The sequence below is a fragment of the Taudactylus pleione genome, unplaced genomic scaffold (assembly GCF_031769625.1).
Source record: "Taudactylus pleione unplaced genomic scaffold, aTauple2 ptg001778l, whole genome shotgun sequence".
In the NCBI taxonomy this organism is placed as follows: Eukaryota; Metazoa; Chordata; class Amphibia; order Anura; family Myobatrachidae; genus Taudactylus; species Taudactylus pleione.
Genome location: NW_028286175.1, coordinates 385,001 through 405,000, shown reverse-complemented (window position 1 = coordinate 405,000; position 20,000 = coordinate 385,001). Strand labels below are relative to the sequence as shown.

Below are 20,000 nucleotides of genomic sequence, written 5' to 3'. Positions count from 1 at the left end.
GGAGACCACCTGAGAATACCAGTTGCTGTAGGAAATTTTATACAGCCAAAACATTCTTTTCTATTACATTTTACATTTAATTTTTTCAACTTATCAATGAATTTACTTGAGTTAAGAAGTAAAAGAGGTCTAAAGTTAATGTTTTTGAGCACCTACTGCCAAACCACACTGGACATGCCCAATCTTGATTGATCTTGGAAGCTATGCAGTGTTGGGCCTGATTAGTACTTGGATGGGAGACCTCCTGGGAATACCAGGTGCTGTAGGTAATTTTATACTGCCATAACATTCTTTTCTATTACATTTTACATTTAATTTTTTCAACTTATCAATGAATTTACTTGAGTTAAGAAGTAATAGAGGTCTAAAGTTAATGGTTTTGGGCAACTACAGCCAAACCACACTGGACATGCCCAAACTCGTCTGATCTTGGAAGCTATGCAGTGTTGGGCCTGGTTAGTACTTGGATGGGAGACCACCTGGGAATACCAGGAGCTGTAGGCAATTGTATACTGCCAAAACATTCTTTTCTATTACATTTTACATTTAATTTTTTCAACTTATCAATGAATTTACTTGAGTTAAGAAGTAATAGAGGTCTAAAATTATTGGTTTGGGGCACCTACAGCCAAAGCACACTGGACATGCCCAATATCGTCTTATCTTGGAAGCTATGCAGTGTTGGGCCTGGTTAGTACTTGGATGGGAGACCACCTAGGAATCCCAGGTGCTGTAGGTAATTTTATACTGCCATAACAGTCTTTTCTATTACATTTTACAATTAATTTTTTCAACTTATCAATGAATTTACTTGAGTTAAGAAGTAATAGAGGTCTAAAGTTAATGCTTTTGAGCACCTACAGCCAAACCACACTGGACATGCCCAATCTCGTTTGATCTTGGAAGCTATGCAGTGTTGGGACTGGTTAGTACTTGGACGGGAGACCACCTGGGAATGCCAGGTGCTGTAGGTACTTTTATACTGCCATAACATTCTTTTCTATTACATTTTACATTTCATTTTTCAACTAATCATTGAATTTACTTGAGTTAAGAAGTAAAAGAGGTCTAAAGTTAATGTTTTTGAGCACCTACAGCCAAACCACACTGGACATGCCCAATCTCGACTGAACTTGGAAGCTATGCAGTGTTGGGCCTGGTTAGTACTTGGATGGGAGACCACCTGGGAATACCAGGTGCTGTAGGTAATTTTATACTGCCATAACATTCTTTTCTATTACATTTTACATTTAATTTTTTCAACTTATCAATGAATTTACTTGAGTTAAGAAGTAATAGAGGTCTAAAGTTAATGTTTTTGAGCACCTACAGCCAAACCACACAGGACATGCCCAATCTCGTCTGAACTTGGAAGCTATGCAGTGTTGGGCCTGGTTAGTACTTGGATGGGAGACCACCTGGGAATACCAGGTGCTGTAGGTAATTTTATACTGCCATAACATTCTTTTCTATTACATTTTACATTTAATTTTTTCAACTTATCAATGAATTTACTTGAGTTAAGAAGTAATAGAGGTCTTAAGTTAATGGTTTTGGGCACCTACAGCCAAACCACACTGGACATGCCCAATCTCATCTGATCTTGGAAGCTATGCAGTGTTGGGCCTGGTTAGTACTTGAATGGGAGACCACCTGGGAATACCAGGTGCTGTAGGTAATTTTATACTGCCATAACATTCTTTTCCATTACATTTTACATTTCATTTTTCAACTTATCATTGAATTTACTTGAGTTAAGAAGTAAAAGAGGTCTAAAGTTAATGTTTTTGAGCACCTACAGCCAAACCACACTGGACATGCCCAATCTCGTCTGATCTTGGAAGCTATGCAGTGGTGGGCCAGGTTAGTACTTGGATTGGAGACCACCTAGGAATCCCAGGTGCTGTAGGTAATTTTATACTGCCATAACAGTCTTTTCTACTACATTTTACAATTAATTTTTTCAACTTATCATTGAATTTACTTGAGTTAAGAAGTAAAAGAGGTCTAAAGTTAATGTTTTTGAGCACCTACAGCCAAACCACACTGGACATGCCCAATCTCGTCTGATCTTGGAAGCTATGCAGTGGTGGGCCAGGTTAGTACTTGGATTGGAGACCACCTAGGAATCCCAGGTGCTGTAGGTAATTTTATACTGCCATAACAGTCTTTTCTACTACATTTTACAATTAATTTTTTCAACTTATCAATGAATTTACTTGAGTTAAGAAGTAATAGAGGTCTAAAGTTAATGCTTTTGAGCACCTACAGCCAAACCACACTGGACATGCCCAATCTCGTCTGATCTTGGAAGCTATGCAGTGTTGGGCCTGGATAGTACTTGGAGGGGAGACCACCTGGGAATACCAGGTGCAGTAGGTAATTTTATATAGCCATTACATTCTTTTCTATTACATTTTACATTACATTTTTTCAACTTATCAATGAATTTTCTTGAGTTAAGAAGTAAAAGAGGTCTAAAGTTAATGTTTTTGAGCACCTACAGTCAAACCACACTGGACATGCCCAATCTCATCTGATCTTGGAAGCTATGCAGTGTTGGGCCTGGTTAGTACTTGGATGGAAAACCACCTGGGAATACCAGGTGCTGTAGGTAATTTTATACTGCCATAACATTCTTTTCTATTACATTTTACATTTAATTTTTTCAACTTATCAATGAATTTACTTGAGTTAAGAAGTAATAGAGGTCTAAATTTAATGCTTTTGAGCACCTACTGCCAAACCACACTGGACATGCCCAATCTCGTCTGATCTTGTAAGCTTTGCTGTGTTGGGCCTGGTTTGTACTTGGATGGGAGACCACCTGAGAATACCAGTTGCTGTAGGAAATTTTATAGAGCCAAAACATTCTTTTCTATTACATTTTACATTTAATTTTTTCAACTTATCAATGAATTTACTTGAGTTAAGAAGTAAAAGAGGTCTAAAGTTAATGTTTTTGAGCACCTACTGCCAAACCACACTGGACATGCCCAATCTTGTTTGATCTTGGAAGCTATGCAGTGTTGGGCCTGGTTAGTACTTGGATGGGAGACCACCTGGGAATACCAGGTGCTGTAGGTAATTTTATACTGCCATAACATTCTTTTCTATTACATTTTACATTTAATTTTTTCAACTTATCAATGAATTTACTTGAGTTAAGAAGTAATAGAGGTCTTAAGTTAATGGTTTTGGGCACCTACAGCCAAACCACACTGGACATGCCCAATCTCGTCTGATCTTGGAAGCTATGCAGTGTTGGGCCTGGTTAGTACTTGGATGGGAGACCACCTGGGAATACCAGGAGCTGTAGGTAATTTTATACTGCCAAAACTTTCTTTTCTATTACATTTTACATTTCATTTTTCAACTTATCATTGAATTTACTTGAGTTAAGAAGTAAAAGAGGTCTAAAGTTAATGTTTTTGAGCACCTACAGCCAAACCACACTGGACATGCCCAATCTCGTCTGATCTTGGAAGCTATGCAGTGTTGGGCCTGGTTAGTACTTGGTTGGGAGACCACCTAGGAATCCCAGTTGCTGTAGGTAATTTTATACTGCCATAACAGTCTATTCTATTACATTTTACATTTAATTTTTTCAACTTATCAATGAATTTACTTGAGTTAAGAAGTAATAGAGGTCTAAATTTAATGCTTTTGAGCACCTACTGCCAAACCACACTGGACATGCCCAATCTCGTTTGATCTTGGAAGCTATGCAGTGTTGGGCCTGATTAGTACTTGGATGGGAGACCTCCTGGGAATACCAGGTGCTGTAGGTAATTTTATACTGCCATAACATTCTTTTCTATTACATTTTACATTTAATTTTTTCAACTTATCAATGAATTTACTTGAGTTAAGAAGTAATAGAGGTCTAAAATTATTGGTTTGGGGCACCTACAGCCAAAGCACACTGGACATGCCCAATATCGTCTGATCTTGGAAGCTATGCAGTGTTGGGCCTGGTTAGTACTTGGATGGGAGACCACCTAGGAATCCCAGGTGCTGTAGGTAATTTTATACTGCCATAACAGTCTTTTCTATTACATTTTACAATTAATTTTTTCAACTTATCAATGAATTTACTTGAGTTAAGAAGTAATAGAGGTCTAAAGTTAATGCTTTTGAGCACCTACAGCCAAACCACACTGGACATGCCCAATCTCGTTTGATCTTGGAAGCTATGCAGTGTTGGGCCTGGTTAGTACTTGGACGGGAGACCACCTGGGAATGCCAGGTGCTGTAGGTACTTTTATACTGCCATAACATTCTTTTCTATTACATTTTACATTTCATTTTTCAACTAATCATTGAATTTACTTGAGTTAAGAAGTAAAAGAGGTCTAAAGTTAATGTTTTTGAGCACCTACAGCCAAACCACACTGGACATGCCCAATCTCGACTGAACTTGGAAGCTATGCAGTGTTGGGCCTGGTTAGTACTTGGATGGGAGACCACCTGGGAATACCAGGTGCTGTAGGTAATTTTATACTGCCATAACATTCTTTTCTATTACATTTTACATTTAATTTTTTCAACTTATCAATGAATTTACTTGAGTTAAGAAGTAATAGAGGTCTAAAGTTAATGTTTTTGAGCACCTACAGCCAAACCACACAGGACATGCCCAATCTCGTCTGAACTTGGAAGCTATGCAGTGTTGGGCCTGGTTAGTACTTGGATGGGAGACCACCTGGGAATACCAGGTGCTGTAGGTAATTTTATACTGCCATAACATTCTTTTCTATTACATTTTACATTTAATTTTTTCAACTTATCAATGAATTTACTTGAGTTAAGAAGTAATAGAGGTCTTAAGTTAATGGTTTTGGGCACCTACAGCCAAACCACACTGGACATGCCCAATCTCATCTGATCTTGAAAGCTATGCAGTGTTGGGCCTGGTTAGTACTTGAATGGGAGACCACCTGGGAATACCAGGTGCTGTAGGTAATTTTATACTGCCATAACATTCTTTTCCATTACATTTTACATTTCATTTTTCAACTTATCATTGAATTTACTTGAGTTAAGAAGTAAAAGAGGTCTAAAGTTAATGTTTTTGAGCACCTACAGCCAAACCACACTGGACATGCCCAATCTCATCTGATCTTGGAAGCTATGCAGTGGTGGGCCAGGTTAGTACTTGGATTGGAGACCACCTAGGAATCCCAGGTGCTGTAGGTAATTTTATACTGCCATAACAGTCTTTTCTACTACATTTTACATTTAATTTTTTCAACTTATCAATGAATTTACTTGAGTTAAGAAGTAATAGAGGTCTAAAGTTAATGCTTTTGAGCACCTACAGCCAAACCACACTGGACATGCCCAATCTCGTCTGATCTTGGAAGCTATGCAGTGTTGGGCCTGGTTAGTACTTGGGGGGGAGACCACCTGGGAATACCAGGTGCTGTAGGTAATTTTATATAGCCATTACATTCTTTTCTATTACATTTTACATTACATTTTTTCAACTTATCAATGAATTTTCTTGAGTTAAGAAGTAAAAGAGGTCTAAAGTTAATGTTTTTGAGCACCTACAGTCAAACCACACTGGACATGCCCAATCTCGTCTGATCTTGGAAGCTATGCAGTGTTGGGCCTGGTTAGTACTTGGATGGAAAACCACCTGGGAATACCAGGTGCTGTAGGTAATTTTATACTGCCATAACATTCTTTTCTATTACATTTTACATTTAATTTTTTCAACTTATCAATGAATTTACTTGAGTTAAGAAGTAATAGAGGTCTAAAGTTAATGTTTTTGAGCACCTACAGCCAAACCACACTGGACATGCCCAATCTCGTCTGATCTTGGAAGCTATGCAGTGTTGGGCCTGGTTAGTACTTGGAGGGGAGACCACCTGGGAATACCAGGTGCTGTTGGTAATTTTATATAGCCATTACATTCTTTTCTATTACATTTTACATTTAATTTTTTCAACTTATCAATGAATTTACTTGAGTTAAGAAGTAATAGAGGTCTAAAATTAATGTTTTTGAGCACGTACAGCCAAACCACACTGGACATGCCCAATATCATCTGATCTTGGAAGCTATGCAGTGTTGGGCCTGGTTAGTACTTGAATGGGAGACCACCTAGGAATCCCAGGTGCTGTAGGTAATTTTATACTGCCATAACAGTCTATTCTACTACATTTTACATTTAATTTTTTCAACTTATCAATGAATTTACTTGAGTTAAGAAGTAATAGAGGTCTAAAGTTAATGCTTTTGAGCACCTACAGCCAAACCACACTGGACATGCCCAATCTCGTCTGATCTTGGAAGCTATGCAGTGTTGGGCCTGGTTAGTACTTGGACAGGAGACCACCTGGGAATACCAGGTGCTGTAGGTAATTTTATATAGCCATAACATTATTTTCTATTACATTTTACATTACATTTTTTCAACTTATCAATGAATTTACTTGAGTTAAGAAGTAAAAGAGGTCTAAAGTTAATGTTTTTGAGCACCTACAGTCAAACCACACTGGACATGCCCAATCTCTTCTGATCTTGGAAGCTATGCAGTGTTGGGCCTGGTTAGTACTTGGAGGGGAGACCACCTGGGAATACCAGGTGCTGTAGGTAATTTTATATAGCCATTACATTCTTTTCTATTACATTTTACATTTAATTTTTTCAACTTATCAATGAATTTACTTGAGTTAAGAAGTAATAGAGGTCTAAAATTAATGTTTTTGAGCACGTACAGCCAAACCACACTGGACATGCCCAATATCATCTGATCTTGGAAGCTATGCAGTGTTGGGCCTGGTTAGTACTTGAATGGGAGACCACCTAGGAATCCCAGGTGCTGTAGGTAATTTTATACTGCCATAACAGTCTATTCTACTACATTTTACATTTAATTTTTTCAACTTATCAATGAATTTACTTGAGTTAAGAAGTAATAGAGGTCTAAAGTTAATGCTTTTGAGCACCTACAGCCAAACCACACTGGACATGCCCAATCTCGTCTGATCTTGGAAGCTATGCAGTGTTGGGACTGGTTAGTACTTGGAAGGGAGACCACCTGGGAATACCAGGTGCTGTAGGTAATTTTATATAGCCATAACATTATTTTCTATTACATTTTACATTTAATTTTTTCAACTTATCAATGAATTTACTTGAGTTAAGAAGTAATAGAGGTCTAAATTTAATGCTTTTGAGCACCTACAGCCAAACCACACTGGACATGCCCAATCTCGTCTGATCTTGTAAGCTTTGCTGTGTTGGGCCTGGTTTGTACTTGGATGGGAGACCACCTGAGAATACCAGTTGCTGTAGGAAATTTTATACAGCCAAAACATTCTTTTCTATTACATTTTACATTTAATTTTTTCAACTTATCAATGAATTTACTTGAGTTAAGAAGTAAAAGAGGTCTAAAGTTAATGTTTTTGAGCACCTACTGCCAAACCACACTGGACATGCCCAATCTTGATTGATCTTGGAAGCTATGCAGTGTTGGGCCTGATTAGTACTTGGATGGGAGACCTCCTGGGAATACCAGGTGCTGTCGGTAATTTTATACTGCCATAACATTCTTTTCTATTACATTTTACATTTAATTTTTTCAACTTATCAATGAATTTACTTGAGTTAAGAAGTAATAGAGGTCTAAAGTTAATGGTTTTGGGCAACTACAGCCAAACCACACTGGACATGCCCAATCTCATCTGATCTTGGAAGCTATGCAGTGTTGGGCCTGGTTAGTACTTGGATGGGAGCCCACCTAGGAATCCCAGGTGCTGTATGTAATTTTATACTGCCATAACAGTCTTTTCTATTACATTTTACAATTAATTTTTTCAACTTATCAATGAATTTACTTGAGTTAAGAAGTAATAGAGGTCTAAAGTTAATGCTTTTGAGCACCTACAGCCAAACCACACTGGACATGCCCAATCTCGTTTGATCTTGGAAGCTATGCAGTGTTGGGCCTGGTTAGTACTTGGACCGGAGACCACCTGGGAATGCCAGGTGCTGTAGGTACTTTTATACTGCCATAACATTCTTTTCTATTACATTTTACATTTCATTTTTCAACTAATCATTGAATTTACTTGAGTTAAGAAGTAAAAGAGGTCTAAATTTAATGTTTTTGAGCACCTACAGCCAAACCACACTGGACATGCCCAATCTCGACTGAACTTGGAAGCTATGCAGTGTTGGGCCTGGTTAGTACTTGGATGGGAGACCACCTGGGAATACCAGGTGCTGTAGGTAATTTTAAACTGCCATAACATTCTTTTCTATTACATTTTACATTTAATTTTTTCAACTTATCAATGAATTTACTTGAGTTAAGAAGTAATAGAGGTCTAAAGTTAATGTTTTTGAGCACCTACAGCCAAACCACACAGGACATGCCCAATCTTGTCTGAACTTGGAAGCTATGCAGTGTTGGGCCTGGTTAGTACTTGGATGGGAGACCACCTGGGAATACCAGGTGCTGTAAGTAATTTTATACTGCCATAACATTCTTTTCTATTACATTTTACATTTAATTTTTTCAACTTATCAATGAATTTACTTGAGTTAAGAAGTAATAGAGGTCTAAAGTTAATGTTTTTGAGCACCTACAGCCAAACCACACTGGACATGCCCAATCTCGTCTGATCTTGGAAGCTATGCAGTGTTGGGCCTTTTTAGTACTTGGTTGGGAGACCACCTAGGAATCCCAGTTGCTGTAGTTAATTTTATACTGCCATAACAGTCTATTCTATTACATTTTACATTTGATTTTTTCAACTTATCAATGAATTTACTTGAGTTAAGAAGTAATAGAGGTCAAAAGTTAATGCTTTTGAGCACCTACAGCCAAACCACACTGGACATGCCCAATCTCGTTTGATCTTGGAAGCTATGCAGTGTTGGGCCTGGTTAGTACTTAGATGGGAGACCACCTGGGAATACCAGGTGCTGTAGGTAATTTTATACTGCCATAACATTCTTTTCTATTACATTTTACATTTAATTTTTTCAACTTATCAATGAATTTACTTGAGTTAAGAAGTAATAGAGGTCTAAAGTTAATGGTTTTGGGCACCTACAGCCAAACCACACTGGACATGCCCAATATCATTTGATCTTGGAAGCTATGCAGTGTTGGGCCTGGTTAGTACTTGGATGGGAGACGACCTGGGAATACCAGGAGCTGTAGGTAATTTTATACTGCCAAAACTTTCTTTTCTATTACATTTTACATTGCATTTTTCAACTGATCATTGAATTTACTTGAGTTAAGAAGTAAAAGAGGTCTAAAGTTAATGTTTTTGAGCACCTACAGCCAAACCACACTGGACATGCCCAATCTCGTCTGATCTTGGAAACTATGCAGTGTTGGGCCTGGTTAGTACTTGGATGGGAGACCACCTGGGAATACCAGGTGCTGTAAGTAATTTTATACTGCCATAACATTCTTTTCTATTACATTTTACATTTAATTTTTTCAACTTATCAATGAATTTACTTGAGTTAAGAAGTAATAGAGGTCTAAAGTTAATGTTTTTGAGCACCTACAGCCAAACCACACTGGACATGCCCAATCTCGTCTGATCTTGGAAGCTATGCAGTGTTGGGCCTTTTTAGTACTTGGTTGGGAGACCACCTAGGAATCCCAGTTGCTGTAGTTAATTTTATACTGCCATAACAGTCTATTCTATTACATTTTACATTTGATTTTTTCAACTTATCAATGAATTTACTTGAGTTAAGAAGTAATAGAGGTCAAAAGTTAATGCTTTTGAGCACCTACAGCCAAACCACACTGGACATGCCCAATCTCGTTTGATCTTGGAAGCTATGCAGTGTTGGGCCTGGTTAGTACTTAGATGGGAGACCACCTGGGAATACCAGGTGCTGTAGGTAATTTTATACTGCCATAACATTCTTTTCTATTACATTTTACATTTAATTTTTTCAACTTATCAATGAATTTACTTGAGTTAAGAAGTAATAGAGGTCTAAAGTTAATGGTTTTGGGCACCTACAGCCAAACCACACTGGACATGCCCAATATCATTTGATCTTGGAAGCTATGCAGTGTTGGGCCTGGTTAGTACTTGGATGGGAGACGACCTGGGAATACCAGGAGCTGTAGGTAATTTTATACTGCCAAAACTTTCTTTTCTATTACATTTTACATTGCATTTTTCAACTTATCATTGAATTTACTTGAGTTAAGAAGTAAAAGAGGTCTAAAGTTAATGTTTTTGAGCACCTACAGCCAAACCACACTGGACATGCCCAATCTCGTCTGATCTTGGAAACTATGCAGTGTTGGGCCTGGTTAGTACTTGGATGGGAGACCACCTAGGATACCCAGGTGCTGTAGGTAACTTTATACTGCCATAACAGTCTATTCTATTACATTTTACATTTAATTTTTTCAACTTATCAATGAATTTACTTGAGTTAAGAAGTAATAGAGGTCTAAAGTTAATGGTTTTGGGCACCTACAGCCAAACCACACTGGACATGCCCAATATCATCTGATCTTGGAAGCTATGCAGTGTTGGGCCTGGTTAGTACTTGGACGGGAGACCACCTGGGAATGCCAGGTGCTGTAGGTACTTTTATACTGCCATAACATTCTTTTCTATTACATTTTACATTTCATTTTTCAACTAATCATTGAATTTACTTGAGTTAAGAAGTAAAAGAGGTCTAAAGTTAATGTTTTGGAGCACCTACAGCCAAACCACACTGGACATGCCCAATCTCGACTGAACTTGGAAGCTATGCAGTGTTGGGCCTGGTTAGTACTTGGATGGGAGACCACCTGGGAATACCAGGTGCTGTAGGTAATTTTATACTGCCATAACATTCTTTTCTATTACATTTTACATTTAATTTTTTCAACTTATCAATGAATTTACTTGAGTTAAGAAGTAATAGAGGTCTAAAGTTAATGTTTTTGAGCACCTACAGCCAAACCACACTGGACATGCCCAATCTCGTCTGATCTTGGAAGCTATGCAGTGTTGGGCCTGGTTAGTACTTGGAGGGGAGACCACCTGGGAATACCAGGTGCTGTAGGTAATTTTATATAGCCATTACATTCTTTTCTATTACATTTTACATTTAATTTTTTCAACTTATCAATGAATTTACTTGAGTTAAGAAGTAATAGAGGTCTAAAATTAATGTTTTTGAGCACGTACAGCCAAACCACACTGGACATGCCCAATATCATCTGATCTTGGAAGCTATGCAGTGTTGGGCCTGGTTAGTACTTGAATGGGAGACCACCTAGGAATCCCAGGTGCTGTAGGTAATTTTATACTGCCATAACAGTCTATTCTACTACATTTTACATTTAATTTTTTCAACTTATCAATGAATTTACTTGAGTTAAGAAGTAATAGAGGTCTAAAGTTAATGCTTTTGAGCACCTACAGCCAAAGCACACTGGACATGCCCAATCTCGTCTGATCTTGGAAGCTATGCAGTGTTGGGCCTGGTTAGTACTTGGACAGGAGACCACCTGGGAATACCAGGTGCTGTAGGTAATTTTATATAGCCATAACATTATTTTCTATTACATTTTACATTACATTTTTTTCAACTTATCAATGAATTTACTTGAGTTAAGAAGTAAAAGAGGTCTAAAGTTAATGTTTTTGAGCACCTACAGCCAAACCACACAGGACATGCCCAATCTTGTCTGAACTTGGAAGCTATGCAGTGTTGGGCCTGGTTAGTACTTGGATGGGAGACCACCTGGGAATACCAGGTGCTGTAGGTAATTTTATACTGCCATAACATTCTTTTCTATTACATTTTACATTTAATTTTTTCAACTTATCAATGAATTTACTTGAGTTAAGAAGTAATAGAGGTCTAAAGTTAATGTTTTTGAGCACCTACAGCCAAACCACACTGGACATGCCCAATCTCGTCTGATCTTGGAAGCTATGCAGTGTTGGGCCTGGTTAGTACTTGGTTGGGAGACCACCTAGGAATCCCAGTTGCTGTAGTTAATTTTATACTGCCATAACAGTCTATTCTATTACATTTTACATTTGATTTTTTCAACTTATCAATGAATTTACTTGAGTTAAGAAGTAATAGAGGTCAAAAGTTAATGCTTTTGAGCACCTACAGCCAAACCACACTGGACATGCCCAATCTCGTTTGATCTTGGAAGCTATGCAGTGTTGGGCCTGGTTAGTATTTAGATGGGAGACGACCTGGGAATACCAGGAGCTGTAGGTAATTTTATACTGCCAAAACTTTCTTTTCTATTACATTTTACATTGCATTTTTCAACTTATCATTGAATTTACTTGAGTTAAGAAGTAAAAGAGGTCTAAAGTTAATGTTTTTGAGCACCTACAGCCAAACCACACTGGACATGCCCAATCTCGTCTGATCTTGGAAACTATGCAGTGTTGGGCCTGGTTAGTACTTGGATGGGAGACCACCTAGGAATCCCAGGTGCTGTAGGTAACTTTATACTGCCATAACAGTCTATTCTATTACATTTTACATTTAATTTTTTCAACTTATCAATGAATTTACTTGAGTTAAGAAGTAATAGAGGTCTAAAGTTAATGGTTTTGGGCACCTACAGCCAAACCACACTGGACATGCCCAATATCATCTGATCTTGGAAGCTATGCAGTGTTGGGCCTGGTTAGTACTTGGACGGGAGACCACCTGGGAATGCCAGGTGCTGTAGGTACCTTTATACTGCCATAACATTCTTTTCTATTACATTTTACATTTCATTTTTCAACTAATCATTGAATTTACTTGAGTTAAGAAGTAAAAGAGGTCTAAAGTTAATGTTTTTGAGCACCTACAGCCAAACCACACTGGACATGCCCAATCTCGACTGATCTTGGAAGCTATGCAGTGTTGGGCCTGGTTAGTACTTGGATGGGAGACCACCTGGGAATACCAGGTGCTGTAGGTAATTTTATACTGCCATAACATTCTTTTCTATTACATTTTACATTTAATTTTTTCAACTTATCAATGAATTTACTTGAGTTAAGAAGTAATAGAGGTCTAAAGTTAATGTTTTTGAGCACCTACAGCCAAACCACACTGGACATGCCCAATCTCGTCTGATCTTGGAAGCTATGCAGTGTTGAGCCTGGTTAGTACTTGGAGGGGAGACCACCTGGGAATACCAGGTGCTGTAGGTAATTTTATATAGCCATTACATTCTTTTCTATTACATTTTACATTTAATTTTTTCAACTTATCAATGAATTTACTTGAGTTAAGAAGTAATAGAGGTCTAAAATTAATGTTTTTGAGCACGTACAGCCAAACCACACTGGACATGCCCAATATCATCTGATCTTGGAAGCTATGCAGTGTTGGGCCTGGTTAGTACTTGAATGGGAGACCACCTAGGAATCCCAGGTGCTGTAGGTAATTTTATACTGCCATAACAGTCTATTCTACTACATTTTACATTTAATTTTTTCAACTTATCAATGAATTTACTTGAGTTAAGAAGTAATAGAGGTCTAAAGTTAATGCTTTTGAGCACCTACAGCCAAAGCACACTGGACATGCCCAATCTCGTCTGATCTTGGAAGCTATGCAGTGTTGGGCCTGGTTAGTACTTGGACAGGAGACCACCTGGGAATACCAGGTGCTGTAGGTAATTTTATATAGCCATAACATTATTTTCTATTACATTTTACATTACATTTTTTCAACTTATCAATGAATTTACTTGAGTTAAGAAGTAAAAGAGGTCTAAAGTTAATGTTTTTGAGCACCTACAGCCAAACCACACAGGACATGCCCAATCTTGTCTGAACTTGGAAGCTATGCAGTGTTGGGCCTGGTTAGTACTTGGATGGGAGACCACCTGGGAATACCAGGTGCTGTAGGTAATTTTATACTGCCATAACATTCTTTTCTATTACATTTTACATTTAATTTTTTCAACTTATCAATGAATTTACTTGAGTTAAGAAGTAATAGAGGTCTAAAGTTAATGTTTTTGAGCACCTACAGCCAAACCACACTGGACATGCCCAATCTCGTCTGATCTTGGAAGCTATGCAGTGTTGGGCCTGGTTAGTACTTGGTTGGGAGACCACCTAGGAATCCCAGTTGCTGTAGTTAATATTATACTGCCATAACAGTCTATTCTATTACATTTTACATTTGATTTTTTCAACTTATCAATGAATTTACTTGAGTTAAGAAGTAATAGAGGTCAAAAGGTAATGCTTTTGAGCACCTACAGCCAAACCACACTGGACATGCCCAATCTCGTTTGATCTTGGAAGCTATGCAGTGTTGGGCCTGGTTAGTATTTAGATGGGAGACCACCTGGGAATACCAGGTGCTGTAGGTAATTTTATACTGCCATAACATTCTTTTCTATTACATTTTACATTTAATTTTTTCAACTTATCAATGAATTTACTTGAGTTAAGAAGTAATAGAGGTCTAAAGTTAATGGTTTTGGGCACCTACAGCCAAACCATACTGGACATGCCCAATATCATTTGATCTTGGAAGCTATGCAGTGTTGGGCCTGGTTAGTACTTGGATGGGAGACGACCTGGGAATACCAGGAGCTGTAGGTAATTTTATACTGCCAAAACTTTCTTTTCTATTACATTTTACATTGCATTTTTCAACTTATCATTGATTTTACTTGAGTTAAGAAGTAAAAGAGGTCTAAAGTTAATGTTTTTGAGCACCTACAGCCAAACCACACTGGACATGCCCAATCTCGTCTGATCTTGGAAACTATGCGGTGTTGGGCCTGGTTAGTACTTGGATGGGAGACCACCTAGGAATCCCAGGTGCTGTAGGTAACTTTATACTGCCATAACAGTCTATTCTATTACATTTTACATTTAATTTTTTCAACTTATCAATGAATTTACTTGAGTTAAGAAGTAATAGAGGTCTAAAGTTAATGGTTTTGGGCACCTACAGCCAAACCACACTGGACATGCCCAATCTCGTCTGATCTTGGAAGCTATGCAGTGTTGGGCCTGGTTAGTACTTGGACAGGAGACCACATGGGAATACCAGGTGCTGTAGGTAATTTTATATAGCCATAACATTATTTTCTATTACATTTTACATTACATTTATTCAACTTATCAATGAATTTACTTGAGTTAAGAAGTAAAAGAGGTCTAAAGTTAATGTTTTTGAGCACCTACAGTCAAACCACACTGGACATGCCCAATCTCGTCTGATCTTGGAAGCTATGCAGTGTTGGGCCTGGTTAGTACTTGGAGGGGAGACCACCTGGGAATACCAGGTGCTGTAGGTAATTTTATATAGCCATTACATTCTTTTCTATTACATTTTACATTTAATTTTTTCAACTTATCAATGAATTTACTTGAGTTAAGAAGTAATAGAGGTCTAAAATTAATGTTTTTGAGCACGTACAGCCAAACCACACTGGACATGCCCAATATCATCTGATCTTGGAAGCTATGCAGTGTTGGGCCTGGTTAGTACTTGAATGGGAGACCACCTAGGAATCCCAGGTGCTGTAGGTAATTTTATACTGCCATAACAGTCTATTCTACTACATTTTAAATTTAATTTTTTCAACTTATCAATGAATTTACTTGAGTTAAGAAGTAATAGAGGTCTAAAGTTAATACTTTTGAGCACCTACAGCCAAACCACACTGGACATGCCCAATCTCGTCTGATCTTGGAAGCTATGCAGTGTTGGGACTGGTTAGTACTTGGACGGGAGACCACCTGGGAATACCAGGTGCTGTAGGTAATTTTATATAGCCATAACATTATTTTCTATTACATTTTACATTTAATTTTTTCAACTTATCAATGAATTTACTTGAGTTAAGAAGTAATAGAGGTCTAAATTTAATGCTTTTGAGCACCTACAGCCAAACCACACTGGACATGCCCAATCTCGTCTGATCTTGTAAGCTTTGCTGTGTTGGGCCTGGTTTGTACTTGGATGGGAGACCACCTGAGAATACCAGTTGCTGTAGGAAATTTTATACAGCCAAAACATTCTTTTCTATTACATTTTACATTTAATTTTTTCAACTTATCAATGAATTTACTTGAGTTAAGAAGTAAAAGAGGTCTAAAGTTAATGTTTTTGAGCACCTACTGCCAAACCACACTGGACATGCCCAATCTTGATTGATCTTGGAAGCTATGCAGTGTTGGGCCTGATTAGTACTTGGATGGGAGACCTCCTGGGAATACCAGGTGCTGTAGGTAATTTTATACTGCCATAACATTCTTTTCTATTACATTTTACATTTAATTTTTTCAACTTATCAATGAATTTACTTGAGTTAAGAAGTAATAGAGGTCTAAAGTTAATGGTTTTGGGCAACTACAGCCAAACCACACTGGACATGCCCAATCTCATCTGATCTTGGAAGCTATGCAGTGTTGGGCCTGGTTAGTACTTGGATGGGAGCCCACCTAGGAATCCCAGGTGCTGTATGTAATTTTATACTGCCATAACAGTCTTTTCTATTACATTTTACAATTAATTTTTTCAACTTATCAATGAATTTACTTGAGTTAAGAAGTAATAGAGGTCTAAAGTTAATGTTTTTGAGCACCTACAGCCAAACCACACTGGACATGCCCAATCTCGTTTGATCTTGGAAGCTATGTAGTGTTGGGCCTGGTTAGTACTTGGACGGGAGACCACCTGGGAATGCCAGGTGCTGTAGGTACTTTTATACTGCCATAACATTCTTTTCTATTACATTTTACATTTCATTTTTCAACTAATCATTGAATTTACTTGAGTTAAGAAGTAAAAGAGGTCTAAAGTTAATGTTTTTGAGCACCTACAGCCAAACCACACTGGACATGCCCAATCTCGACTGAACTTGGAAGCTATGCAGTGTTGGGCCTGGTTAGTACTTGGATGGGAGACCACCTGGGAATACCAGGTGCTGTAGGTAATTTTATACTGCCATAACATTCTTTTCTATTACATTTTACATTTAATTTTTTCAACTTATCAATGAATTTACTTGAGTTAAGAAGTAATAGAGGTCTAAAGTTAATGTTTTTGAGCACCTACAGCCAAACCACACAGGACATGCCCAATCTTGTCTGATCTTGGAAGCTATGCAGTGTTGGGCCTGGTTAGTTCTTGGAGGGGAGACCACCTGGGAATACCAGGTGCTGTAGGTAATTTTATATAGCCATTACATTCTTTTCTATTACATTTTACATTACATTTTTTCAACTTATCAATGAATTTTCTTGAGTTAAGAAGTAAAAGAGGTCTAAAGTTAATGTTTTTGAGCACCTACTGCCAAACCACACTGGACATGCCCAATCTTGTTTGATCTTGGAAGCTATGCAGTGTTGGGCCTGGTTAGTACTTGGATGGGAGACCACCTGGGAATACCAGGTGCTGTAGGTAATTTTATACTGCCATAACATTCTTTTCTATTACATTTTACATTTAATTTTTTCAACTTATCAATGAATTTACTTGAGTTAAGAAGTAATAGAGGTCTAAATTTAATGCTTTTGAGCACCTACAGCCAAACCACACTGGACATGCCCAATCTCGTCTGATCTTGTAAGCTTTGCTGTGTTGGGCCTGGTTTGTACTTGGATGGGAGACCACCTGAGAATACCAGTTGCTGTAGGAAATTTTATACAGCCAAAACATTCTTTTCTATTACATTTTACATTTAATTTTTTCAACTTATCAATGAATTTACTTGAGTTAAGAAGTAAAAGAGGTCTAAAGTTAATGTTTTTGAGCACCTACTGCCAAACCACACTGGACATGCCCAATCTTGATTGATCTTGGAAGCTATGCAGTGTTGGGCCTGATTAGTACTTGGATGGGAGACCTCCTGGGAATACCAGGTGCTGTAGGTAATTTTATACTGCCATAACATTCTTTTCTATTACATTTTACATTTAATTTTTTCAACTTATCAATGAATTTACTTGAGTTAAGAAGTAATAGAGGTCTAAAGTTAATGGTTTTGGGCAACTACAGCCAAACCACACTGGACATGCCCAATCTCGTCTGATCTTGGAAGCTATGCAGTGTTGGGCCTGGTTAGTACTTGGATGGGAGACCACCTGGGAATACGAGGAGCTGTAGGCAATTTTATACTGCCAAAACATTCTTTTCTATTACATTTTACATTTAATTTTTTCAATTTATCAATGAATTTACTTGAGTTAAGAAGTAATAGAGGTCTAAAATTATTGGTTTGGGGCACCTACAGCCAAAGCACACTGGACATGCCCAATATCGTCTGATCTTGGAAGCTATGCAGTGTTGGGCCTGGTTAGTACTTGGATGGGAGACCACCTAGGAATCCCAGGTGCTGTAGGTAATTTTATACTGCCATAACAGTCTTTTCTATTACATTTTACAATTAATTTTTTCAACTTATCAATGAATTTACTTGAGTTAAGAAGTAATAGAGGTCTAAAGTTAATGCTTTTGAGCACCTACAGCCAAACCACACTGGACATGCCCAATCTCGTTTGATCTTGGAAGCTATGCAGTGTTGGGCCTGGTTAGTACTTGGACGGGAGACCACCTAGGAATGCCAGGTGCTGTAGGTACTTTTATACTGCCATAACATTCTTTTCTATTACATTTTACATTTCATTTTTCAACTAATCATTGAATTTACTTGAGTTAAGAAGTAAAAGAGGTCTAAAGTTAATGTTTTTGAGCACCTACAGCCAAACCACACTGGACATGCCCAATCTCGACTGAACTTGGAAGCTATGCAGTGTTGGGCCTGGTTAGTACTTGGATGGGAGACCACCTGGGAATACCAGGTGCTGTAGGTAATTTTATACTGCCATTACATTCTTTTCTATTACATTTTACATTTAATTTTTTCAACTTATCAATGAATTTACTTGAGTTAAGAAGTAATAGAGGTCTAAAGTTAATGTTTTTGAGCACCTACAGCCAAACCACACAGGACATGCCCAATCTCGTCTGAACTTGGAAGCTATGCAGTGTTGGGCCTGGTTAGTACTTGGATGGGAGACCACCTGGGAATATCAGGTGCTGTAGGTAATTTTATACTGCCATAACATTCTTTTCTATTACATTTTACATTTAATTTTTTCAACTTATCAATGAATTTACTTGAGTTAAGAAGTAATAGAGGTCTAAAATTAATGTTTTTGATCACCTACAGCCAAACCACACTGGACATGCCCAATATCGTCTGATATTGGAAGCTATGCAGTGTTGGGCCTGGTTAGTACTTGAATGGGAGACCACCTGGGAATACCAGTTGCTGTAGGTAATTTTATACTGCCATAACATTCTTTTCCATTACATTTTACATTTCATTTTTCAACTTATCATTGAATTTACTTGAGTTAAGAAGTAAAAGAGGTCTAAAGTTAATGTTTTTGAGCACCTACAGCCAAACCACACTGGACATGCCCAATCTCGTCTGATCTTGGAAGCTATGCAGTGGTGGGCCAGGTTAGTACTTGGATTGGAGACCACCTAGGAATCCCAGGTGCTGTAGGTAATTTTATACTGCCATAACAGTCTTTTCTACTACATTTTACATTTAATTTTTTCAACTTATCAATGAATTTACTTGAGTTAAGAAGTAATAGAGGTCTAAAGTTAATACTTTTGAGCACCTACAGCCAAACCACACTGGACATGCCCAATCTCGTCTGATCTTGGAAGCTATGCAGTGTTGGGCCTGGTTAGTACTTGGAGGGGAGACCACCTGGGAATTCCAGGTGCTGTAGGTAATTTTATATAGCCATTACATTCTTTTCTATTACATTTTACATTACATTTTTTCAACTTATCAATGAATTTTCTTGAGTTAAGAAGTAAAAGAGGTCTAAAGTTAATGTTTTTGAGCACCTACAGTCAAACCACACTGGACATGCCCAATCTCGTCTGATCTTGGAAGCTATGCAGTGTTGGGCCTGGTTAGTACTTGGATGGGAGACCACCAGGGAATACCAGGTGCTGTAGGTAATTTT

The 20,000-nt window shown here is 37.9% G+C and overlaps 3 non-coding genes and 82 pseudogenes across 3 annotated transcripts; all 85 read left to right on the top strand.

Moving 5' to 3' along the window:
- Positions 1 to 34, top strand: part of LOC148437949 (5S ribosomal RNA) — a 119-nt pseudogene extending 85 nt beyond the window's left edge.
- A 116-nt stretch (positions 35 to 150) lies between these two features.
- Positions 151 to 269, top strand: LOC148437948 (5S ribosomal RNA; annotated as a pseudogene).
- Positions 270 to 385: 116 nt separating this feature from the next.
- On the top strand, positions 386 to 504 carry LOC148437947 (5S ribosomal RNA; annotated as a pseudogene).
- A 116-nt stretch (positions 505 to 620) lies between these two features.
- On the top strand, positions 621 to 739 carry LOC148437946 (5S ribosomal RNA; annotated as a pseudogene).
- Positions 740 to 855: 116 nt separating this feature from the next.
- Positions 856 to 974, top strand: LOC148437945 (5S ribosomal RNA; annotated as a pseudogene).
- A 115-nt stretch (positions 975 to 1,089) lies between these two features.
- LOC148437944 (5S ribosomal RNA) lies at positions 1,090 to 1,208 on the top strand (annotated as a pseudogene).
- Positions 1,209 to 1,324: 116 nt separating this feature from the next.
- Positions 1,325 to 1,443, top strand: LOC148437943 (5S ribosomal RNA; annotated as a pseudogene).
- A 116-nt stretch (positions 1,444 to 1,559) lies between these two features.
- On the top strand, positions 1,560 to 1,678 carry LOC148437942 (5S ribosomal RNA). Its single transcript, XR_015876304.1, has one exon. It is a non-coding gene; the product is annotated as a 5S ribosomal RNA (ribosomal RNA).
- Positions 1,679 to 1,793: 115 nt separating this feature from the next.
- Positions 1,794 to 1,912, top strand: LOC148437941 (5S ribosomal RNA; annotated as a pseudogene).
- Positions 1,913 to 2,028: 116 nt separating this feature from the next.
- On the top strand, positions 2,029 to 2,147 carry LOC148437940 (5S ribosomal RNA; annotated as a pseudogene).
- A 116-nt stretch (positions 2,148 to 2,263) lies between these two features.
- On the top strand, positions 2,264 to 2,382 carry LOC148437939 (5S ribosomal RNA; annotated as a pseudogene).
- Positions 2,383 to 2,498: 116 nt separating this feature from the next.
- LOC148437938 (5S ribosomal RNA) lies at positions 2,499 to 2,617 on the top strand (annotated as a pseudogene).
- A 351-nt stretch (positions 2,618 to 2,968) lies between these two features.
- Positions 2,969 to 3,087, top strand: LOC148437937 (5S ribosomal RNA; annotated as a pseudogene).
- A 116-nt stretch (positions 3,088 to 3,203) lies between these two features.
- LOC148437936 (5S ribosomal RNA) lies at positions 3,204 to 3,322 on the top strand (annotated as a pseudogene).
- A 115-nt stretch (positions 3,323 to 3,437) lies between these two features.
- On the top strand, positions 3,438 to 3,556 carry LOC148437935 (5S ribosomal RNA; annotated as a pseudogene).
- Positions 3,557 to 3,672: 116 nt separating this feature from the next.
- Positions 3,673 to 3,791, top strand: LOC148437934 (5S ribosomal RNA; annotated as a pseudogene).
- A 116-nt stretch (positions 3,792 to 3,907) lies between these two features.
- Positions 3,908 to 4,026, top strand: LOC148437933 (5S ribosomal RNA; annotated as a pseudogene).
- Positions 4,027 to 4,142: 116 nt separating this feature from the next.
- Positions 4,143 to 4,261, top strand: LOC148437932 (5S ribosomal RNA; annotated as a pseudogene).
- Positions 4,262 to 4,376: 115 nt separating this feature from the next.
- Positions 4,377 to 4,495, top strand: LOC148437931 (5S ribosomal RNA; annotated as a pseudogene).
- A 116-nt stretch (positions 4,496 to 4,611) lies between these two features.
- LOC148437930 (5S ribosomal RNA) lies at positions 4,612 to 4,730 on the top strand (annotated as a pseudogene).
- A 116-nt stretch (positions 4,731 to 4,846) lies between these two features.
- LOC148437929 (5S ribosomal RNA) lies at positions 4,847 to 4,965 on the top strand (annotated as a pseudogene).
- Positions 4,966 to 5,080: 115 nt separating this feature from the next.
- Positions 5,081 to 5,199, top strand: LOC148437928 (5S ribosomal RNA; annotated as a pseudogene).
- Positions 5,200 to 5,315: 116 nt separating this feature from the next.
- On the top strand, positions 5,316 to 5,434 carry LOC148437927 (5S ribosomal RNA; annotated as a pseudogene).
- A 116-nt stretch (positions 5,435 to 5,550) lies between these two features.
- LOC148437926 (5S ribosomal RNA) lies at positions 5,551 to 5,669 on the top strand (annotated as a pseudogene).
- Positions 5,670 to 5,785: 116 nt separating this feature from the next.
- Positions 5,786 to 5,904, top strand: LOC148437925 (5S ribosomal RNA; annotated as a pseudogene).
- Positions 5,905 to 6,020: 116 nt separating this feature from the next.
- Positions 6,021 to 6,139, top strand: LOC148437924 (5S ribosomal RNA; annotated as a pseudogene).
- Positions 6,140 to 6,255: 116 nt separating this feature from the next.
- On the top strand, positions 6,256 to 6,374 carry LOC148437923 (5S ribosomal RNA; annotated as a pseudogene).
- Positions 6,375 to 6,490: 116 nt separating this feature from the next.
- Positions 6,491 to 6,609, top strand: LOC148437922 (5S ribosomal RNA; annotated as a pseudogene).
- Positions 6,610 to 6,725: 116 nt separating this feature from the next.
- Positions 6,726 to 6,844, top strand: LOC148437921 (5S ribosomal RNA; annotated as a pseudogene).
- A 116-nt stretch (positions 6,845 to 6,960) lies between these two features.
- LOC148437920 (5S ribosomal RNA) lies at positions 6,961 to 7,079 on the top strand (annotated as a pseudogene).
- A 116-nt stretch (positions 7,080 to 7,195) lies between these two features.
- LOC148437919 (5S ribosomal RNA) lies at positions 7,196 to 7,314 on the top strand (annotated as a pseudogene).
- A 116-nt stretch (positions 7,315 to 7,430) lies between these two features.
- Positions 7,431 to 7,549, top strand: LOC148437918 (5S ribosomal RNA; annotated as a pseudogene).
- Positions 7,550 to 7,665: 116 nt separating this feature from the next.
- LOC148437917 (5S ribosomal RNA) lies at positions 7,666 to 7,784 on the top strand (annotated as a pseudogene).
- A 116-nt stretch (positions 7,785 to 7,900) lies between these two features.
- On the top strand, positions 7,901 to 8,019 carry LOC148437916 (5S ribosomal RNA; annotated as a pseudogene).
- A 115-nt stretch (positions 8,020 to 8,134) lies between these two features.
- Positions 8,135 to 8,253, top strand: LOC148437915 (5S ribosomal RNA; annotated as a pseudogene).
- A 116-nt stretch (positions 8,254 to 8,369) lies between these two features.
- Positions 8,370 to 8,488, top strand: LOC148437914 (5S ribosomal RNA; annotated as a pseudogene).
- Positions 8,489 to 8,604: 116 nt separating this feature from the next.
- LOC148437913 (5S ribosomal RNA) lies at positions 8,605 to 8,723 on the top strand (annotated as a pseudogene).
- Positions 8,724 to 8,839: 116 nt separating this feature from the next.
- LOC148437912 (5S ribosomal RNA) lies at positions 8,840 to 8,958 on the top strand. Its single transcript, XR_015876401.1, has one exon. It is a non-coding gene; the product is annotated as a 5S ribosomal RNA (ribosomal RNA).
- Positions 8,959 to 9,074: 116 nt separating this feature from the next.
- LOC148437911 (5S ribosomal RNA) lies at positions 9,075 to 9,193 on the top strand (annotated as a pseudogene).
- A 115-nt stretch (positions 9,194 to 9,308) lies between these two features.
- LOC148437910 (5S ribosomal RNA) lies at positions 9,309 to 9,427 on the top strand (annotated as a pseudogene).
- A 116-nt stretch (positions 9,428 to 9,543) lies between these two features.
- LOC148437909 (5S ribosomal RNA) lies at positions 9,544 to 9,662 on the top strand (annotated as a pseudogene).
- A 116-nt stretch (positions 9,663 to 9,778) lies between these two features.
- Positions 9,779 to 9,897, top strand: LOC148437908 (5S ribosomal RNA). Its single transcript, XR_015876400.1, has one exon. It is a non-coding gene; the product is annotated as a 5S ribosomal RNA (ribosomal RNA).
- Positions 9,898 to 10,013: 116 nt separating this feature from the next.
- LOC148437907 (5S ribosomal RNA) lies at positions 10,014 to 10,132 on the top strand (annotated as a pseudogene).
- A 115-nt stretch (positions 10,133 to 10,247) lies between these two features.
- Positions 10,248 to 10,366, top strand: LOC148437906 (5S ribosomal RNA; annotated as a pseudogene).
- Positions 10,367 to 10,482: 116 nt separating this feature from the next.
- LOC148437905 (5S ribosomal RNA) lies at positions 10,483 to 10,601 on the top strand (annotated as a pseudogene).
- Positions 10,602 to 10,716: 115 nt separating this feature from the next.
- LOC148437904 (5S ribosomal RNA) lies at positions 10,717 to 10,835 on the top strand (annotated as a pseudogene).
- Positions 10,836 to 10,951: 116 nt separating this feature from the next.
- LOC148437903 (5S ribosomal RNA) lies at positions 10,952 to 11,070 on the top strand (annotated as a pseudogene).
- A 116-nt stretch (positions 11,071 to 11,186) lies between these two features.
- On the top strand, positions 11,187 to 11,305 carry LOC148437902 (5S ribosomal RNA; annotated as a pseudogene).
- A 116-nt stretch (positions 11,306 to 11,421) lies between these two features.
- On the top strand, positions 11,422 to 11,540 carry LOC148437901 (5S ribosomal RNA; annotated as a pseudogene).
- A 117-nt stretch (positions 11,541 to 11,657) lies between these two features.
- LOC148437900 (5S ribosomal RNA) lies at positions 11,658 to 11,776 on the top strand (annotated as a pseudogene).
- Positions 11,777 to 11,892: 116 nt separating this feature from the next.
- LOC148437899 (5S ribosomal RNA) lies at positions 11,893 to 12,011 on the top strand (annotated as a pseudogene).
- A 116-nt stretch (positions 12,012 to 12,127) lies between these two features.
- On the top strand, positions 12,128 to 12,246 carry LOC148437898 (5S ribosomal RNA; annotated as a pseudogene).
- Positions 12,247 to 12,361: 115 nt separating this feature from the next.
- LOC148437897 (5S ribosomal RNA) lies at positions 12,362 to 12,480 on the top strand (annotated as a pseudogene).
- Positions 12,481 to 12,596: 116 nt separating this feature from the next.
- On the top strand, positions 12,597 to 12,715 carry LOC148437896 (5S ribosomal RNA; annotated as a pseudogene).
- A 115-nt stretch (positions 12,716 to 12,830) lies between these two features.
- LOC148437895 (5S ribosomal RNA) lies at positions 12,831 to 12,949 on the top strand (annotated as a pseudogene).
- Positions 12,950 to 13,065: 116 nt separating this feature from the next.
- LOC148437894 (5S ribosomal RNA) lies at positions 13,066 to 13,184 on the top strand (annotated as a pseudogene).
- Positions 13,185 to 13,300: 116 nt separating this feature from the next.
- Positions 13,301 to 13,419, top strand: LOC148437893 (5S ribosomal RNA; annotated as a pseudogene).
- Positions 13,420 to 13,535: 116 nt separating this feature from the next.
- LOC148437892 (5S ribosomal RNA) lies at positions 13,536 to 13,654 on the top strand (annotated as a pseudogene).
- A 116-nt stretch (positions 13,655 to 13,770) lies between these two features.
- Positions 13,771 to 13,889, top strand: LOC148437891 (5S ribosomal RNA; annotated as a pseudogene).
- A 116-nt stretch (positions 13,890 to 14,005) lies between these two features.
- Positions 14,006 to 14,124, top strand: LOC148437890 (5S ribosomal RNA; annotated as a pseudogene).
- Positions 14,125 to 14,240: 116 nt separating this feature from the next.
- LOC148437889 (5S ribosomal RNA) lies at positions 14,241 to 14,359 on the top strand (annotated as a pseudogene).
- Positions 14,360 to 14,475: 116 nt separating this feature from the next.
- LOC148437888 (5S ribosomal RNA) lies at positions 14,476 to 14,594 on the top strand (annotated as a pseudogene).
- A 115-nt stretch (positions 14,595 to 14,709) lies between these two features.
- Positions 14,710 to 14,828, top strand: LOC148437887 (5S ribosomal RNA; annotated as a pseudogene).
- Positions 14,829 to 14,944: 116 nt separating this feature from the next.
- LOC148437886 (5S ribosomal RNA) lies at positions 14,945 to 15,063 on the top strand (annotated as a pseudogene).
- Positions 15,064 to 15,179: 116 nt separating this feature from the next.
- Positions 15,180 to 15,298, top strand: LOC148437885 (5S ribosomal RNA; annotated as a pseudogene).
- Positions 15,299 to 15,414: 116 nt separating this feature from the next.
- LOC148437884 (5S ribosomal RNA) lies at positions 15,415 to 15,533 on the top strand (annotated as a pseudogene).
- Positions 15,534 to 15,649: 116 nt separating this feature from the next.
- On the top strand, positions 15,650 to 15,768 carry LOC148437883 (5S ribosomal RNA; annotated as a pseudogene).
- Positions 15,769 to 15,884: 116 nt separating this feature from the next.
- Positions 15,885 to 16,003, top strand: LOC148437882 (5S ribosomal RNA; annotated as a pseudogene).
- Positions 16,004 to 16,119: 116 nt separating this feature from the next.
- Positions 16,120 to 16,238, top strand: LOC148437881 (5S ribosomal RNA; annotated as a pseudogene).
- A 116-nt stretch (positions 16,239 to 16,354) lies between these two features.
- Positions 16,355 to 16,473, top strand: LOC148437880 (5S ribosomal RNA; annotated as a pseudogene).
- Positions 16,474 to 16,589: 116 nt separating this feature from the next.
- On the top strand, positions 16,590 to 16,708 carry LOC148437879 (5S ribosomal RNA; annotated as a pseudogene).
- Positions 16,709 to 16,823: 115 nt separating this feature from the next.
- LOC148437878 (5S ribosomal RNA) lies at positions 16,824 to 16,942 on the top strand (annotated as a pseudogene).
- A 116-nt stretch (positions 16,943 to 17,058) lies between these two features.
- Positions 17,059 to 17,177, top strand: LOC148437877 (5S ribosomal RNA; annotated as a pseudogene).
- Positions 17,178 to 17,293: 116 nt separating this feature from the next.
- On the top strand, positions 17,294 to 17,412 carry LOC148437876 (5S ribosomal RNA; annotated as a pseudogene).
- A 116-nt stretch (positions 17,413 to 17,528) lies between these two features.
- On the top strand, positions 17,529 to 17,647 carry LOC148437875 (5S ribosomal RNA; annotated as a pseudogene).
- A 116-nt stretch (positions 17,648 to 17,763) lies between these two features.
- Positions 17,764 to 17,882, top strand: LOC148437874 (5S ribosomal RNA; annotated as a pseudogene).
- A 116-nt stretch (positions 17,883 to 17,998) lies between these two features.
- On the top strand, positions 17,999 to 18,117 carry LOC148437873 (5S ribosomal RNA; annotated as a pseudogene).
- A 116-nt stretch (positions 18,118 to 18,233) lies between these two features.
- LOC148437872 (5S ribosomal RNA) lies at positions 18,234 to 18,352 on the top strand (annotated as a pseudogene).
- A 116-nt stretch (positions 18,353 to 18,468) lies between these two features.
- LOC148437871 (5S ribosomal RNA) lies at positions 18,469 to 18,587 on the top strand (annotated as a pseudogene).
- Positions 18,588 to 18,702: 115 nt separating this feature from the next.
- On the top strand, positions 18,703 to 18,821 carry LOC148437870 (5S ribosomal RNA; annotated as a pseudogene).
- A 116-nt stretch (positions 18,822 to 18,937) lies between these two features.
- Positions 18,938 to 19,056, top strand: LOC148437869 (5S ribosomal RNA; annotated as a pseudogene).
- Positions 19,057 to 19,172: 116 nt separating this feature from the next.
- On the top strand, positions 19,173 to 19,291 carry LOC148437868 (5S ribosomal RNA; annotated as a pseudogene).
- A 115-nt stretch (positions 19,292 to 19,406) lies between these two features.
- Positions 19,407 to 19,525, top strand: LOC148437867 (5S ribosomal RNA; annotated as a pseudogene).
- A 116-nt stretch (positions 19,526 to 19,641) lies between these two features.
- Positions 19,642 to 19,760, top strand: LOC148437866 (5S ribosomal RNA; annotated as a pseudogene).
- Positions 19,761 to 19,876: 116 nt separating this feature from the next.
- On the top strand, positions 19,877 to 19,995 carry LOC148437865 (5S ribosomal RNA; annotated as a pseudogene).
- The last annotated feature ends 5 nt before the right edge of the window (positions 19,996 to 20,000 follow it).